General features: G+C 43.9%; 1 pseudogene; it reads right to left on the bottom strand.

The window, feature by feature from the left end:
* Positions 1 to 6,452, bottom strand: part of LOC149173674 (wax ester synthase/diacylglycerol acyltransferase 5-like) — a 59,931-nt pseudogene extending 53,479 nt beyond the window's left edge.
* Positions 6,453 to 18,782: the final 12,330 nt, after the last annotated feature.

Below are 18,782 nucleotides of genomic sequence, written 5' to 3'. Positions count from 1 at the left end.
TAATATCGTCAGGTCCGGAAGGGGGCAATGCATAATGTTAATTGTGATAGGCTAAAAGAGGGGTGATTTATGCATATTTTGGAGTATTTCCATTGTAAAAGGGCTATAACAGGAATAGGGTGCGATAGAAGGTTTTGGAGGGTTTGGAAGGGCTAGAAATGAATCATGTGGAAAAGTTTAGAAAGGGGGGTTTAACCAGTAGGAATTGGAGATTTGGCTCGGAAACGATATAAAGTCTCTTGGAATAGAACAGATCATTCGGAGAGGTGGAAGATCAACTTTAGGGGACCCATTCAAAATTTATACCAAGGCAGGTTTTGATAGGGTGGTAGTTGTGGCCACAACAAATGGCGAACCGCTGGGCGAACCAGTTATCTCTGTTTCCAAATAAACCTCAGATCAATAAAACATTAGGGTGTTAAGATAAACTTGAAATGCAAACTATATATATGGAAAAGCATGGGTTCCACTTCAACATCAACTGCTTCAGGTGGGATAGAGACAAATAGCTTCTACTTACTGATAGGATTTTGACAGGCATTCTCCAATGGCAGTGTTTTGGGATTTATTAACCTTCCTTTACCTGTTTCCCACTTTCAAAAATCCTTTTGGGACCATCACTAATTTGTCAATACCTATTTAGGTGTGTACCTAAACTCTTTATTGTTCATCAAACTTGATGTAGATATTTTTATCTGCACTTTTTATGAGAATTTTAGTACTATATTTTCATATGATTGGATGAGGCGCAATCATGGATCATGCCATTTTTTAAAACCTTTTAAGCAAGGTTGGGCTTGCTGTATCAACCAGTACTATGAGCCCAGCAACAGTCCTTACTCTAACTGGCTTCCCAAACAACCTGTCCTTCCAGATTAGCACAAGGACTTGACATTTCATTTTCTTTTAAATAAGTCCTTCTAGTTTCAGGCACAAGGACTAGAGCACAATTGGATTTGCCACAGGGTATATGACAGTGAGCTTAGCCCATGAAAGGAGGTTTACTTGTAGATAACAAGTATTGGACAATTTAGTGTGGTGGATGGGACCAATGGAGAATGACTGTAAACCTTATAAGCAAGTATAGGCTAGGTCTGAGTGGGATTTACTTAAAATGCAGCGTTCCTCCATGCCAGTCTAGTTGTAGTTACACATTTTGTTTTATAAAGATGCCCCTACATGCTCCAGATATCCAAGTTATCAACAGATCTTACCTAGTTCCCAACAGATGCCAATGAGTGGTTTTGGTTTGAATTCCATAGTTGATTTTCAAGTTCTCATGGGCTGATTGAAAATTTGTTTGATTTGCAAGGTAATGATGGATTTAGGATTAACAGACTCATCAGCAAGTTAAGGAGGAAGGGCAAGGCTGAAGGTGGTGAATGCGGGCAAATCTGAGAAAGGAAAAAGAAACAAGATAGGAGGACTGAAATCGATTGGCTGAAAAGGATTGCAATTCAAAATAGCAAGAAAATAAAATTTGCAGAAAACAGAAAGGAAAGGACAGAAGTGCAACTAAACTAGCAGCAAAACTAAAATGGATTCTAACCTACTCAAGAGGTAACCACCATGTGGTGGCTATTGGAAGTATCTCTTTAGGTGTTGGCCATTAACAGGTACATTTTCAGTCCCTCCATGTAAAGTTTTCAACCTATAAGTTCCTTGGCCAATTTTTTCCACAACTTGGAAAGGGCCGAGCCATAAGTGTTGGAATTTTGTGTGTTTACCCTTTGGCTCACTCAGATTGTCCCATTTCAGGACTAGCTCTCCTATTTGGAAGTCTTTATCCCCTGCCAGATGATGATCAAACTATTTTTTCACAATCATTTGGTGATTTTTGAATTTATTTCTGGCTTTCTCTCTCACTTCCTCCAACTTCACCAGTTGGTTGATCCTTTCTTGGAGTAAGGCTGAAGGGGTTCCTCTTGAAGCTTGGGAGAGCTGTAAAGAGGGAATGATGACGTTGGGAGGTAGTATTTCTTCTTGTCCATAGATGAGGAAGTATGGGGAGTTTCCTAAGGCCACTTTTAGGGTGACCCTATTGGCCCAAAGGGAATTTGCTAGGGCATTGTGCCAGTTCCTCTAGTTGTCAGCGACAGACTTGCAGATTATGCAGATAAGGTTTTTTTTTTTAAGACTGTGCAACTCCGTTTCCTTGGGGGTAATAGTTTGATGAATACCTCATGTGAATTTATTTATCAATAGTAAACTCAGTCAATTTCAATGATCAAAAGTAAGAAGCATTATCAAATATGAGAGCGTCAAGGATGCCATACCTGTTGATAATGAATTTCTCAATAAATGATATTACATCATTTTCATTTACCTTCCGAAGCGGGATGGCTTCGGTCCATTTGGTGAAGTAGTCGGTCGTTGTGAGTATATACTTATGATGTTGCAAAGAGTTTGGAGTGATCTCGCCTATGACATCTATGCCCCACTGCTGGAATGGGTGACAAATCATAACGGGCCTGAGGGGGACAGCAGGCTTTCTTTCTCGTCCTGCGGCGGTTTGACACACCCTGCATTTGCGAGCATAGGCATGCGAGTCTCTAAACACTATGGGCCAACAATATCTGGCTCTTAATATTTTGTGAGCAGTGGTATCTCTGCCATAGTGACCATCTGCTGGGTCGTCATGCATTTCTTTCAAGACATGGTTGGCCTCATCTTTTTCCAAACATCTTAGCCAGATTCCATCATAATTTTTTCTGTATAATATGTTATTGGCCAAATGATACTGATTGGATTTCAATCTGAGTGCTCTCCTTTGTGATGCTTCCATGTGTTCAAGACATGATCCCCATATCATATATAAGAGTATGTCATAGTACCATGGCTTAGGGTCCAAAAATGCTTCCAACGTTTCTCACTCATAGATTAGCACTTTGTTAATCCATAAGGTTTCCTCCCTGAATTCCATTTGTGCATATTGCATGTTCTTCATTTCTAATTCTTCAGACGCCCCTTCTTTATCAGCCAAGGATTCTGCTGCTAGCCTGCAAAGTCCCTGCCCTCAAACTATTTGTGTCGGCTTAATCTCGAGGTCAAACTCTTGAAGGGCAGTTATCTGATTCCCTCTTCGTTCACCCATTTCCTTCTGCACGAAGAGGACTCTTACAGCAGGATGGGGAATGATTACTTTGGTCCTGGCCTTTAGTAAATAAGGGCGGAAATGTTTTATGGCCTTGAAAACTGCAAAGCCCTATTTCTCCACATCCAGGTAGTTGAGTTCTTCCCCTTAGAGATTGGAGCTCATATAAGAAATAGGGACTTTGTTGCCTTCGTTATTTTTCTAAGTGAGTATTGCGGCATATGAAACATCAGAAGCAAAAGTGTACAAGAAGAATTCCTTTCCGAAATCAGGGCTCACCAATGCAGGAGCTTCAGCGATGGCTTCCTTGATTCGCTGAAATGCTTTGTTGGCTTCAGCGCTCCACTTATACATAACGTCTTTATTCATCATTAGATGCATAGGGCACACTATTTCAGCGAAACCTAAGATAAATTTCCTGACAAAATTGATCTTCCCAAAGAAAGATTGTATTGCCCTTTATTTGCAGGGGGTTGTATTCTCATGATAGTCTCTATTCTTTCAGGGTCAATAACAATCCCTTCTTTAGAGAGGATATGACCTAGTAGTTTCCCCTCTATGAGTGCGAATATGCTCTTCTTGGGATTCAATGATATTCCATACCTTCTGCATCTTTCAAAAATCTATCTCATGTGATAAATATGATCCCTTCTGTGATATGAATACACAGTGATGTCATCCATGTAAACCACTACTGATTTTTTAATCAACCCTCGGAAGGCTATGTCCATAGCTCTCTGGAATGTGGCGCCTGCATTAATAAGTCCAAAAGGCATTTTAAGATATGTGCAGGTACCCCATTTAGTGTTGAAGGTTGTCTTCAACTAATCGCCACTAGATACCAACACTTGATTATATCTTGAAAACCCATCTAATAGGGACAACATTTAAGACCTAGAAACGCACTGAAGGATGTGTTCAATGGAGGGGACAAGATAGTTATCCTTTTGCGATGCTTTGTTTAGGTTTCTAAAATCGATACATAGCCTAATATCTCCATTTTTATTCCTTACTAGCACGAGATTGGCTACCCAGCGGGTGTGTCTGACCAAGAAAATGATTTTAGCATCCAACATTTTGTTCAATTCTTTCTTCAACAACGGTTCCAGGCTTGGATGCATCTTGCGAAGTTTTTGTTTGGTAGGGCTTAGCCTCCTTTTCCAAAGGGATTAAATGCTGCATAGCATTGGTATCAAAGGTTTTTAGGTCTTCATATGTGCATGCAAAGACGTCCTTGTATTCTTTAAATAGCTTGACAAATTCAGCCTTTTCCTATAGAGAGCACCCCAGGCCCAGATTGAAATTTTTTGGGTCTTCTTTGGTCCCAAGGTTGACCGCTTCATACTTCATGGATGAGCTATGCATTTTGCAGTTAATCGGCTTCTTGAATTTATCATGAAAGTCATACAAGTGCTCCATCTTAACAACTGATTTGGAAATCTCATTGGGCTGATCCTTTTCCTCATCTTCCCTCTCGTTCATAAGCCTGTCGTGTTCTTTATCATCAATGACTGCATTCTTGAATGTCTTCTCGCAATGCAAGAACTCAAGGATTTGCTCATAATCTTCAAACACCTGCCAATTTGAGATGTTATCAGGTACAGATGGTATGGAAATTAATTCAACATAACATTTATTCTTCTTTAATCTGAAATCAGGCAAAAGTTTAGCAGCCACACTAGCCATCAGATCAGCATCTTAGTTTTGACCTCGAGGTATGTATGTGATATTAAAGGAATCAAAATTGTCAATTAAGCTCCATACCTCGTGCTGGTACCTTACCAGGTGTGGGGAATTGCAGTTTATCCTTTTCCTTACCTGATCCACAATTACCTATGAGTCGCCAAAAACTTTAAGATTTTTCACCTTCATGTCAATGGCTTTCTTCAGGCCTTACAACAAGCCTTTATATTCTGTTGTGTTGTTGGTGCATGGAAAGTCCAACTAGCTGGCCATCAAATGTTGGTTCCCTTGTGGGTCAATGAGAATACTCCCAACACCTGCACCTTCAAGGAAGTTAGAGCCATCAAAATAGAGTGTCCAAAATAAAGAATCTAATGTTACATCAATTGAACTACTATCTAAGAAATTAGTCCTATCATCTACTATAATACAGGATAGTTCACCAGTTGGATTATGGGAGGGAGCTTCCAACCATGTGTATGTCAAAGTTTCTTCAACTATTTTTGCATGGAATTCTCCAAAACAGGTTTCTGTAGCATAAAAATTGAAACTATAGTTCCCCAGGATGGAGTTGGTAAACATTACAGGTTCATTGGGACAATTTAGTTCCGTTACCACATACTTCATGTATCTTTCTTGATCAACTCTCAGCATATCACCTTTTCCCTTCTAAGGTAGCAAGAGATGGGACCAATCAGTTGAGAAATATCTATTGAGTTTTTCTGACCAATCCCTACTAAGTAGCCTTCCATAAGACTCGGGTATATCGACTACCACTATATCAATGACTTGTGTGTACTGTTGTTTTGGCAGCCATCTGAATCAACACATCTTTTAGTTCCCCAATCACTTTCACATTTGTCTTGTCTAATTGCATAATTCGAGTCCCAGTTTTCTCAGGTATAGGATGCAGTCTTTTGGCAACAACATAAGGCATCACAGTGGATGAGGCATCGGAATCTATGAAGCAATTGTGTACGTTCATGTTGAGGATTTCAAATGTGATAAGGAAAGGTGGAGTCATGGATTTTTATTTCCTCCCTATCATGGATACATTGACATCTTGGGGGTTTCTATTCATTTTAGACAGAGTGGCTTCTATAGTTGATGGTATTTGGGTTGTATTGGAGGTGTTGACAGGTCTGGAAACTGACTTCTTGGTTTGGCTACTTGGGATGGTGGGAGTTTTGGAATTTCGCTAATTCATAGCTTTCAGGAGTAGATATCTTTGTTGCCTTAATTTCATAAAATCAAAGTATGTGATGTTGGCTCTAGATTTCTTAAGATCATCCACAATATTGTAATCAATGTTATAAACAGGATAGGGTAGAGTAAACATACCAGTTTTTCTATTCTTAGGTGGGAGTTTACCATTTGGAGTCGCCTTCATTGCAGTGGGAGCTGTGTTCTCTTTCTCTGGATGGTTTGCCACTGGGGTATTCTTGGACTGACCACTTGGTCTACCCTTCTCAACAGGAACTTTGGGAGTGGGTGCCTTCAAAGGGTGGACATCTTTCTTTGTTTGGTCAACAGGCTTCATCGCACCTGGAAGTGGCCCTTTACTTCGTGTGTGGATTTCATTGGTGTGGATTTCTACCATACAATCTTCTTCGTCATCATCATTTTCATTTGTATAGAAATCCCACAGTACATTGATCTGAGATTCTTCGTCCATGGGCTCTTCTACTTGATATTCTTCCTCATTTTCTTGTTCTGGCTCCAGCTCCACTATAGGTTCTTCTTTGTTAAGGAGCGACCCAATAAGAGCCAGCTCTTCCATATTTAAATTCCCTTCATTGGGTGGAGCAGGCAGCGCAAGTTGACCATGACCACCTTCTGTTTTCTTACGATAGAAAGGCTTGAAGGGCTTTCTGTTGTTATAGTCTCCTCCACTACCACTAGTACTCTCTCCATGATTCCTTTTCATATCGATGACTGTGTTTTTTAGTTTCTTAATGATCCGATGCAAACCTTCCACATCCATGGTGTCCCTTTCTTTGCCCTCAGCCCCTTTGTTAGCATTCCCACTACCTTTCTTGGATGACAGAGAGGCTTTCTTTCCTTCAGTCATTTGATGACATGTTGTGAGACTGATCATTTCATTTTCGACTTTTATTGCTTCATCGATAGCACCTTGTAAGGTTTGTGCGTTACTTCTCTTGACCCACATCACCATAGGGATAAGGAGAGCAGAGATGTAGAATTCCATGAGCAACTCATCAGTGGGTATAGCAATAGCCGGGATTCTATTGAATAAAGTATTGAACCAGATGTTAAAATCCTTGACTCTTTCTTTGGTGTCCATTTTCAAATGGGATAGTTCTAAAACTAAGGCCGAAGGTGTTTTGTCATCGCTAAACTTGTCTAAGAAGGCCTGCTAAAAAGCTGCCCATGAGGTGATCGATCCTATTCTCAAGTTGAAGTACCATGTGGAAGCTAAACCAATAAGAGTAAAAGGGAACAACCGACATACCAAATCCTCATCGCCTACCCCTAACATGCGCATGGCTAGGAAGAAAGAGTGAATATGGTTATCAGTAGTGTCCCCCCTCTCAGGTTCGAATTTAGGCAATACTCTTTCTGCATTTTTGGGTAAGGGATATTGTTTCCCAGGCACCGCTACGGCATCTTGTGCAAGCGAGGGAGGGAGTGCTCCTAGAGGAGGTGGTGGTTGATTCCCCCTTGGAGGGGGTGGTGGAAGTTGATTCCCACCTGGAAGGGGAACATTAGCCATGTTATGGATATGGAGGTTGTGATTGAGGGTTTCTTCATTAGGATTTTCCAAATCAAGCCAGGGATTGCCTTCCAAAGGGGAATCCTCAGGGATATCTTCCCAAGGCGAGTTGATACTTTGCAAAGAATCAAGCACAATATCTTCAAGGGAAGGGGCTGCAGATGTCTCTTCATTTATGTGATAGACCCTAGGATTTCTTTTTGCTGTAGGAGGTAAGGACTGAAAGATAGGGAGTTGTGCTAGAGAACAAGCGCAAGCCCGAGTAAGTCTTCTGACTGGTTGCTCCTGAGCGATAGGATACTCCCACAGTCTCTCTTCCTTGGGTGACCCAGGAACGGAGCTTAGGAGGGTCTCTGTTTCTTCAAAATGAGGCTCTTTCAAATGGGCAGAAAGGTATTTTCGGCCTCTACGATCCATACATTAATCCTTTTGAATCCATGCGTGGCACTTATAGATGAAACCTTGAAAACTTGTGGACGGCAGTTCAGGCCCTCCATCTAGCACCAAATTGTTGACATGGCAAAATTTCGCTATACCAACAAGGGGAACTAACCCAATCGCAAGCCCCAATTATACCTGCTTTCGTTTGGAATGGCTAGTTCCAACAGGTTTCAAGGGACCCCATAAAAATTAAATCAACAAAATAAAACAACTAACCTATATGTATCAAATCCTATCTAAGTTATTTCTAACTCCTCTAGTCTATGTCTTAACTATCCTAACCTATCCTGCAGGAGCAAAACAAAGAGAGGTTAAACGTCATATATGAATACCAAGTCTAAGTGAATCAGTAAATGGTTCTCATAAGAACAAGGCTACATTAATTCTTAATTACAATCCAATAATCCATACAGGAATACACATTCCATTTTATGGGAGAAAAGCTTGCAACTGATGTCCAATACAGTTTTGAGTCAGCAACCTTTCATGATTTAACCATGATATTGAATCATATTCAAATAACCAGTCATAACCATGAACTGTAAGTTATCAATATGCATAAAAAAAAATATGCATTTGCATTTATACCAGCGACAACATTCTGATCAAAACACATAATAAAAGAGGAAAATCAATTTGAAACACAGGCTCCTTATTGAGCTAAACAATCTTTCTTTTTTCACAAATCAAAGTTGTCCTTTTCCAACAAAAAAGCCCTTCTCTCCCATCCGGAGGTACTAGTTATGAATTCCCGAATGACCCTCGGTCCTCCATGACCTTTCATTTCCCCTCTTTTCATTACACAGATCAACATATACAGATGAGAACGGTTGGTGAAACTGATGACAAGCCGAGGTCACCTTTGGTGGAGCATTCTACTTCCTGGGGGAACGAATGGATGCCTTTGGGAACAGAGAAGGACTGCGTATCATTTATTTGCACCTGTGTGGAATGGCTATCATTCTCTGTCATTTCCTGAAGGAAACCAAAGATGTTGCGCTCCTCATCCCACACCTGGCATTCTTTGTGATGTATTTGGCAGTGATGACATCTTGATGGATCGGTGCAGTCATGAATGCTTCCACTGAACTGAAGGAGTGCCTCCATTATGCGCTATGATGGTCTGTCTTCCCTTTCGCAGAGTGTGTTTTGCAATACTGACACCGATGGAGTAGAGGTATCATCTTAACATAACTCACATTTATGCGTTACCAGGTGTGCTTAGATTTTCTGCAAAAATAATTTATATCAGCTATGACTATGAGAAATATGGTGAACATGCCTGCAAAAAATGAATCTTACATTTATATCATCGAATGTGAAAGAATCCCCCTTTCTTTTTAATTTATGCACTGATTAAGTCCCGTGAATGTAAATCTGATTTACATGGAAAATCCTTGCAAAACACATAGCGGAATGCAAAACCCGGACTTGAAATACTATAGGTGGGAACCTATACCCTATCGGGTCCGCCATATCGCATATCGCAATTTGCACAAGCCTAGGGCTCCGCCGATTGCGATATGTAATTAGGTTGGACCCAATATCCCCTATATATATATATATATATATATATATATATATATATATATATATATATATATATATGTTATATTTAATAACACGGCGTGTCCGCAATGTAAGCCTCCCTTTGAAAAACCCCGACTTCAACGTTTTCCGGAAAACATAAGAATATATGGGAAAACCCACATCCGCCATTAGGCCGAACCTGAAATGTTATATGCCAAGCTCTATAATCAGCGGCGGGTGTGCCGTATATATAGGCCCCAGACCCCACCGATTGCGATATGCGATATGGTTTCTGGACCCAATAATGTATATATTGCGGTTAATGAAGCCATCGGGTCCGGAAGGGTGGTGCGCTATATATATATATATATATATATATATATATATATATATATATATATATATATATATATATATATATATATATATATATATATATATATAAGCCCTAGACCTACAAATGGCGATGTGCGATATGGTTTCTGGACCTGAAATAAATGTATTTGGGTTGATAATTCCGTCGGGTCCGGAAGGGGGTGTTGAGAAGGTAAATCCCCTCTACGGATAGAGGCGATCCCTACTAGCCCAACAGGGGTCTAGCAACAATCACACAATGCTGCCACGCATGTTCCTAGTTACAATTAGACAAGAAGTAAAGAGCACCTACTTGGATTCCTGCGCTGTCGTTTGTCGAGGAGATGTTTCCCTTGCTCCTTCGCTTCAGCTGGTCACAGTCCTCTGCGATCCCCGCGAACGGACACCTGCACACACGAAGAGAAAGCAAACGCAAGCGTGAAATCTAGTAAAAGTAACTATATGCCAGTCAGAAAAGACATAATTCACATTTATCCATTGCATAAACAAACGGGAATGGAACAATAATAGCAGTCATCTATTATTAATCAGAATAGAGAAGAGTACAACCAAATGTTCTGACGTCGATAAACTTCTCAGAAGGGATCAGTCAGCATGTATCTCAAGCATTCACCTTTGAGGATGGTTCTCCCAAGACAAACTACTCTCTCTCTCTCACACAAATGTCACAAACAAACTTCCCAAAGCAATCAATCACTTCCACTCCTAACACACCACACCTATAGCAGCAATCTGAGCACTACAAGCTCTTGTATAATCCAAGCTAAGTCTAGCTATTTTCTAACCAGCTGCTCATGGTAATGGTGGAAGTTTATATAGGAGAAGGAGTCTCCTAAAAAGGTGGAAGGATGAGCTTATCTTCAAGGGGAGTAGTTGCAAAGGGTCGAACAGACATGCCATAGAAGGGAGTCGACATTCACAAAGCTAACAACCAAGCCTGGAGAGATCTGGAAGGCTGGTTGTTCGAACAAATTCGCCCAAACTGGATCAGCGCGGATTATATGGAGACTGCCGCGCTGTCAGCACATGACAATAACTGAACAAGCCATGTCAGCGCGGAAGAACACGTGAGAGCCGCGCTGTGCGTCATCGCAGAAAAGTGATGTTCTTCCGCGATGGCAGCGCACGAAATAGACTGTGGGGCGCTGGTCATCGCGGTTATTTTAGGAACAGTCGCGCTGATGCACAAAACTTTGGAAAAATGGTTTTTTAGCCAGTTCAGGGAGCAAACACTTAGTGATTGTGACTTCTTGGACACAGCAGGGTGACTGACAGGAAGGCAGTGATAAATTACTGTGTAACAGATGCCCCCTAAAGCATGAAGACCGAGAGAGTGGGAGGGGTGAAATGCTTTACAATACACGCCGAACTGGAACACCACCAGGAAGTACCGAAAAATCTCTGACAATCATGTACACGCAGTCTAGGCATGGGCGCAGCCATCCAAAAGACATGCAAGATCGGTCTATGGTATGGACGCAGCCACCCAGCTAAAGAGACCATAATAATGATAAGGTATGGTCGCAGCCATCCATGAAGACTCAGGTATGGGCGCAGCCATCCATCAATGAGTCATGTAATGATTATCCACAAAATCGCAACCTGGACCACAGTGAGCAAGGATCCAGGGTCTTGCGCTCCATCTCGACCCGAACAGAGTACAAGTCCACACATGTGAATACAGGGGTTGGAGTCGAACATGTATGAACATCGCCTGATTACCGGTCAATGATGAGAACCGTTAACAGACGCGAGAGGTACCACCAATAATGACAATGGCCCTCAAGGTACTATAGGTACAATCCGTAGCGTGCGAATCAATGAGTTGGTGTCGAACACCCACGGAATCATTCGATCGTAGGTCAATGATGTAAACCTTGCGTCGAACACGAGGAACCTGCCATTGAGGCATGCAGGCTCCAAGGCACCTGGAAGGAGTCTCTAAGTCACTTTCTCGGATAATGAGTTGAAGTCGACGAGAAGTGGCCTTGATCGAAGGTGGGCCATGATGATTCCCACATCAGCGACACGAGACAGAGGTATAATAATTTGTGATGAGATAGCGAACGAGGTTGCTTTGTGGCAGAGGACAACTTCTCTTGAACACATAACGGCACTATAACGGATTTGGCAGTACTTGACATCAAATGAGCAGCGGGTAGGATGATGACGGCAATGAACAGATGAGAGGTCAAATAGGATGTCCCAAACCCATGGAGGTTAGTGAAAACGAGATGAGATGACCCCACCCAGACACGAAACAGCGGAGTGCCATGTTCAAGAGTGACGTACTGCCGAGAGGACTGTAATCAAAGTTCCATTTTCCCCACCTTTGCAGGCAGGTACCCCGATTATTTTTGGGTGACAAGCTTGACGGGGATAGCATATGCTTGAAGAGTGTCATTCCGACGATGTCCGATGTCATCAAGTGTTTAACGAGCCTGACAAAGGGAAAACTCGGCGTCTTTTCTTATTTAGAGAGTCTGAAAAGAAGGCGGAAAAGGAGACTCCAGGGGGGTCCTTTTTCGTACAGTTGTGTCTCTCGAGCCCGAAAAAGTATAAAACTGTGCTCGAAAGAACCGCCCGGCCATTACAACCGAGGAGTACTTTTCATAAATAGTGTCGCCGACCGGAAAAAGTAAAAAAGTGGTTGAAGACACGTCGTTTTAGAGCCAATATCGAGTGTGAAACGACAAACACCCGGCGATCTTTTTGGTTTCACGGTCGGAAAAAGAGCTTAAAAACGACCGCCTTTCGTTCCTTTTAACGAGCTGAAAGGGAGCTCGGCCATCTTCTCTTGTTTAGCGTCGGAAAAGAGCTTAGAGACGACACTTTGGGAATCACATGAACCGTGAATTGTCATGACCAAGCTGCGATACCTGTACCTGCACAAGGGCATTACCCGCATAAATCCATTCGATATGCGTACAAAAACATGCTTAACAAACAAAACCAAGGCTAGTTTTATAGCTAAAAATGGTAAAAACCCAAAAAGTATGATAACTTAGGAATTTTCTATAAATAGAGAATGGTAATAAATCATTTTCACCATTTTACTATTTGGAGTGCGAAGAACGTGGAGAAACCAAAAAGTTGACGGAGCGATTTGCAGCCCATCCGGAGACCATTTCCAGATCTGCTTCTTCCAGGTAGGTTCCCATTCCGTTGCCCTGCATTCTGGTTTATTTGAGGAGTTTTTTAACGGTCGAATAGGCCCAATTGGGCACTTTTTATTTGCATGGGTGCGCCCTCGGTCAGCGCGGAAATTGCCCACGGGGTCGCGCTGATCGAAAAATAGTCAATGTAACCAACTTCGGGTCAGCGCGGAAAAGGCGTGTTCTTCCGCGCTGACCTCGCATTTTTAACAAAGAGCTGCCATTGTCAGCGCGGCTGTTTCTAAAACAGCCGCGCTGGCGCGGAAAAATTTTGTTTTTTTTGAAAATGAACGTGAATTTTTACCTGGAAGCACTTCTGATCGGTTTTTATTGTTCATGCAGGACATCATGGCTTTTCAATGGCAAGAGAGAGTTCACGATGTGGAGGATGTGGCTGCTTGGGGAGACGTAAATTGTTGCAACGCCATGCGGGCGTGTGGATTCATGAAATTCTTCCTGACGCCGCGTCTAAGGGCCCAACATGATCTGCTGGAGCTGCTGATCAGGGCATGGAACCCGGTGGACCAAAAATTCACCATCCGCGGTCACGACATCGAGTTTGATCATATGGATATCTTCTTCTTGACTGGGCTGTCGCGCCGAGGTGGGAGGCCCATCTTAGAGGGGCAGCGACCTAGCGGTGGTACCCTGGATGACTTAATGGCTGAGGTTTGCCCAGGGGCGGTAAAGACGCGGAGTGGGAAGTGCTCGATCCCCACAGTGAGAGACATAGTGCTGCGCACCATCCTGTTCATGGTGACCCGGGCAGCGGGCAGCATGGCGAACCATGAGGCGTCCAAGACTCATCTCCTACTAGCCCTCGAGTGCCTCGAGCCTACCGTGTTTGACTGGTGCACTGCAGTGTGCAACAATATGAAAAGGCAGTTGAGCAACTGCCGTCGCGGAGAGACGAAGCAGTTTGGGTATGGATCGATCCTGGTCCCGCTTATTCTGGAGCGAGTACCAGCCATGCGGCTGCAGTCTATGGCTGTGGATGCCCCCAGAGATCCTCGAGAGACGAGGGCCACTCGATGGGCTCGGATTATGCCACGTGGGGGTGGCGGCCGACCACATAGCTGGGGGGTATACTTCAGAGACTGGTTGGACCAACAGGAGATCTTCGTACAGGATTGGCCATATGCGGGGATGGATTTCCGCAATGATCCTGACTTGGTGCTGCCTCCGGGTGAACAGTGGGATGATGCAGGTATGACACTTTTTGTCTTTTTGAGTTTTGTATATTTTTTTATTATGTACATGTCCTAATAAATGTCTTGTCACGCAGATGTGGGGCCTACTAGACCGATTGGCCTGGCTGTCACGGCACGGAGAGAGGGCCCAGGAGCCGGAGCTTTGGCCTTAGCCCCTCCAGAGGCCAACACGCCAGAGGTTGTGGCTCGCAACCTTGAGGGGTTGCTGGAGGGGGTGCCGGATTTCCAGGGGGTTGAGGAGGTCCCTGTGGAGCATCAGATCCACACAGTGGGTGTGGAACCCAGAGTGCACCGCCTTCTGAGGCGGGTAGCACGAACGGCCGTGTACTACAGAGAGCACCACCCAGCCGATTAGTCACCTAGGTTTTATTTCCACTGTTTATTTTGAGACATTATGACTCGGATGTACTGAGATTTTGGGACACGTACTTCTATTTTTGAGCGCCTCAGTGCGCCACACGATATATATATATATACATACCGGTTTTTGGATGAGTCGTTGTTACATGTGATGATGTGTTATCTGTATTATGCGTTTGTTCAGTACAATTTGTGATCTTATGTATGGATTTGCATGACACTCGACTCATGGATTTTATATGTTTAATGCAAGCTTGAAAACACACGTGCAAACTATGCTTGGAATGACTTATTTACATATGCTTATGGTCTTACTATGCTGTTCTTTCCTTCTTTGTATGATGTTTATCTGTTTCGCAAATGTCTGTCTAATACACGATTTGCCAATGCATCAGTCAACGTATTTAATCGTCTCGGAATATGCTGATAAGTAATGAAATCAAAACTCCGTTCTAACAATCTCACACGTAGGTATAACCTTAATATGCGCTGGTCTCTGACGGAATATTGCCTGTTTAGTTGATGGACCACCAACTGGGAGTCCAGGTTCACCACTAGCTCTCGGATGCCGAGGTCAACTGCTTCGGCAAGTAATTCTATTACAGCACTGTACTCGGCAACATTGTTAGTGGTACGACCTAGGCACACACCCTGTAGGTTTATCAACTCCCCGTGAGGATCGTAGATCACCCACGCTGCCGAAGACAAATTACAAGTACTACGGCAGGCACCATCAGCGAAACCAACATAAGGAGTACGAGACATCTGCGCAGGAAAGAGAAAGCATAATAAGGGGCAAAAACACGCCTTCACACCAAAGCAAAAGAAACTCATGCAATAAAAACTCAAAACACACGTATATACAAAGTGACTGTGAGCAGTTATGCATAGTACTTCTTCAGATAGAGCCCATTCCGGGGCTTGTCAAGAGGAGTCCCTTCATAATCAATCAACTCATATGCGCCCTTTTGTAAAACACGTTTCACGATGTAGGGGCCTAACCACATGGATTCGAGTTTTCCTGCCCCCAGCTTATCTTTAGCCTGATCGTAGAGCAGTACTAAATCTCCCTCAACAAAGGAACGAGGATGAATATTCTGATCGAAGTGAGCCTTGACTCTCTTCTTCTGCGCTTCAATAGCCAGAGAGGCCAAACGACGAGTCTCGTCTAACCGTTCTAGGTAAAGAAGTCGTTCCTCCACCGAAGTGGTGTTGGGAAGCAACTCGACAGCTAATTTTAATGAAGGAATTTCACATTCGACGGGAAGGGTAGCCTCCAGTCCATAGACCAGTTGAAACGGGGTGAAACCGGTGGCATCCTTCACAGAAGTCCGGTAGGCCCACAAGGCTGGGAAAAGCATTAGATGCCAGTTTGACTTGTGCGTATTGACGGTGCGTTGAAGCATGGTGATCAAAACTTTGTTCACAGCTTCAACTTGACCGTTAGATTGAGGATAGTAGGGTGACGAACCATCTTGACGCAAGCCTAACTGGTTTGTTAACTCTGTCATCATATGATTTCGGAAATGCTTTCCATGATCTGTAACGATAGCCTGAGGGACTCCGAAGCGAGTGATGATATGATTGAATAAAAACTGCGCCGCTGTGTGACCGTCTTCGTTTAATGTAGGCATTGCTTCAGCCCACTTGGTGAAATAATCCACGGCAACGATAATGTACCCATGCCCCCCGGCCGAACGAGGGTTACAGGACGTATAATCGATGCCCCATTTGGCAAAGGGACCTACGGTTACAACAGGGTGCAGTGGTGCAACCGGTGCACGCATCTTCCGGTGGTAAACCTGGCATTCATGGCATGCGCGTACAGCAAGGATACAATCCTTGAATATAGAAGGCCAGAAATAACCAGCGCGGAGGATCTTTTGAGCGGTAGCGTATCCGGACATGTGGCCGCCACAAGCGCCGGAGTGGCAGTCATTCATGACTCGCTCAGCTTCCTCGAGAGTTAAGCATCGGCGAAGAAGGGAATCGACGCCGAGGCGGTACAGGGTGTCGCCTAAAATGCGATACGGTTGAGCCTGATGACGTATCCGTCGTCGGGCTTCTTTTGATGTATTAGGACGAAACGAAGACGTTTGTAAATATACAATGATGTCCCCGTACCATGGGTCGAGAGTGCTGATGAGAAAGAGTGTTTCATCCGGAATTCGCTCCTCTAAATGAGATGGTGCAGATTGAGATGGTAAGGAACAGAGCAGTTCAGCAAAGACCAGTGATTTCTTGGACTTGGCGGCAGTAAATTCCAAGTCGAACTCTTGGAGGATTACGATCCACTTCGAGTATTTGCCCCCAGCAACTGACGTGATAAAATATAGGTCATGGGGTTGCAGTCAGAGATCACGGTCGTTGTGCGCAACAGGATGTAATGACGGAAACGTTGGACGGCACATACAGCAGCCAATGCCAACTTTTCGACATATGCATAGCGAGTCTCCGTATCAAGGAGGTTGCGACTAAGATAGTATACAACGTGCTCTGAGCCATCGTCATCATCTTGCACTAAAACCATGCCGATGGTGGTATCGGTAGCGGCCAGATAAAGGGTGTAGTCACGGTGGTAATTTGGAGGTCTTAGGAGCGGAGCTGAGACCAGAAGGTCTTTAAGATGCTCAAAAGATTGCTGAGCGATAGCGTCCCAATGAAAGGGCGTGTCTCGCTTTAGTAATCGCGTGAAACCCTTGGCCACCTCGGCATAATTTGGGATGAATCGTCTGAGAAAATTGGCTTTTCCCTGCAAGCTTTGTAATTGCTGTAGAGTGGCAGGGGGAGGAAGATTCACAATGGCCTCGACTTTAAGGGGATCCAAACGGATGCCTTCTCGGGAGACGATAAACCCGAGTAGTCGGCCAGATTCCACGCAGAAGACACACTTATGCGGATTGAGTCGAATACGGTAGTGTCGACAGCGAAGGAAGATTTCGCGTAAATGAGATGGATGGTCTTGACGTTTAGCTGAATGAGCGGGTAGATCATCCAGGTAAGGTTGTACGATGTTTCGGATATCATGAAAAGCATACGACATCGCACGCTGGAAAGTGGCGCCGGCATTTTTAAGACCGAAAGGTAGCTTCTTGTAAGCGAAGGTGCCCCAAGGACAAATGAAAGCAGTCTTGTGCTGGTCTGCGGGGGCTATGTTGATCTGGTTGTAACCAGAAAAGCCGTCCATGAACGAATAAATTTCGCTCCCTGCGCAATCATCGATAAGCTGATCAATAAAGGGCGTAGGAAAGTTATCTTTTGGACAGGCGCGATTGATATCGCGATAGTCAACACAAACCCGAATAGTGCCCTGTTTTTTATTTACAGGAACTATATTAGATACCCATTCCGTGAGGGGAATGGCATAAATAAAACCAGCTCGAAAAAGCTTTTCAACTTCGGCCTTGATGGCTGCAGCCTTTCGAGGGTGCACCGGGCGTAAACGCTGACGAACAGGCTTAGCCCCAGGATAGGTAGGAATTTCGTGCTCCACGATACTGGGGTCAATGCCGGGCATTTCTTCGTAAGACCATGCGAAAACATCACGAAATTCACGAAATAGATCTGTATAGATTTGAATTTCCTGAGGAGTACATGTGACTCCAATGTGAATATTTTCGACAACTCCGGTTTTGACGGAGATGTCGATAGCCAAAGTCTGCGTAATGTTACCCATGTTCCCTTCCGAGGACACTTGATATAACTGGATAGGTGTTTGGAGAGGGATATGTGGGAGACATGAAGCAAACTTTCCGAGACACGTGGCCATTTCCGAATAAGGAGGGAGGAACGAAGAGCGATGGTGGTGATCAAACCAAGGGAGCTCTTCGAGAGACATAGTCTCGATAATAGCCTCGTCGGATGGGAATGATTCCTTCAGGGGGTCCGAGGTGGCCTTCTCTCCCAACCAGGGGAAGGTTTGAGGTGAATCGGGAACGCTGCCTGGAAAAGCAGGTCCGGAGGGTGAAGCCGATGCAGCAACTATTTCGATGTAGTTGAGCTCGGCTGGGCTCAACGGCATCATCTCGCCCCATGAGTCTTCTTGATTCACGGGAGGGAGAACCCATGGATCAGAATGCGTCCTGATCATGTTAACGGAGGCGAGATTTGGAGGTGGGAGGGGAAAGACTCCCATCAAGGAGGGATCTTTAAATAATCCGGCACCCACACTCTCGAGCGATTTGAAGGTATGCTCCACG

Source organism: Pinus tabuliformis, chromosome 4_2, assembly GCF_031772625.1.
Source record: "Pinus tabuliformis cultivar Carrire ecotype Pingquan chromosome 4_2, CPIR1, whole genome shotgun sequence".
In the NCBI taxonomy this organism is placed as follows: domain Eukaryota; kingdom Viridiplantae; phylum Streptophyta; class Pinopsida; order Pinales; family Pinaceae; genus Pinus; species Pinus tabuliformis.
Note: the sequence above shows the minus strand (reverse complement) of the source record. Positions and strands in the feature narration are given on the sequence as shown.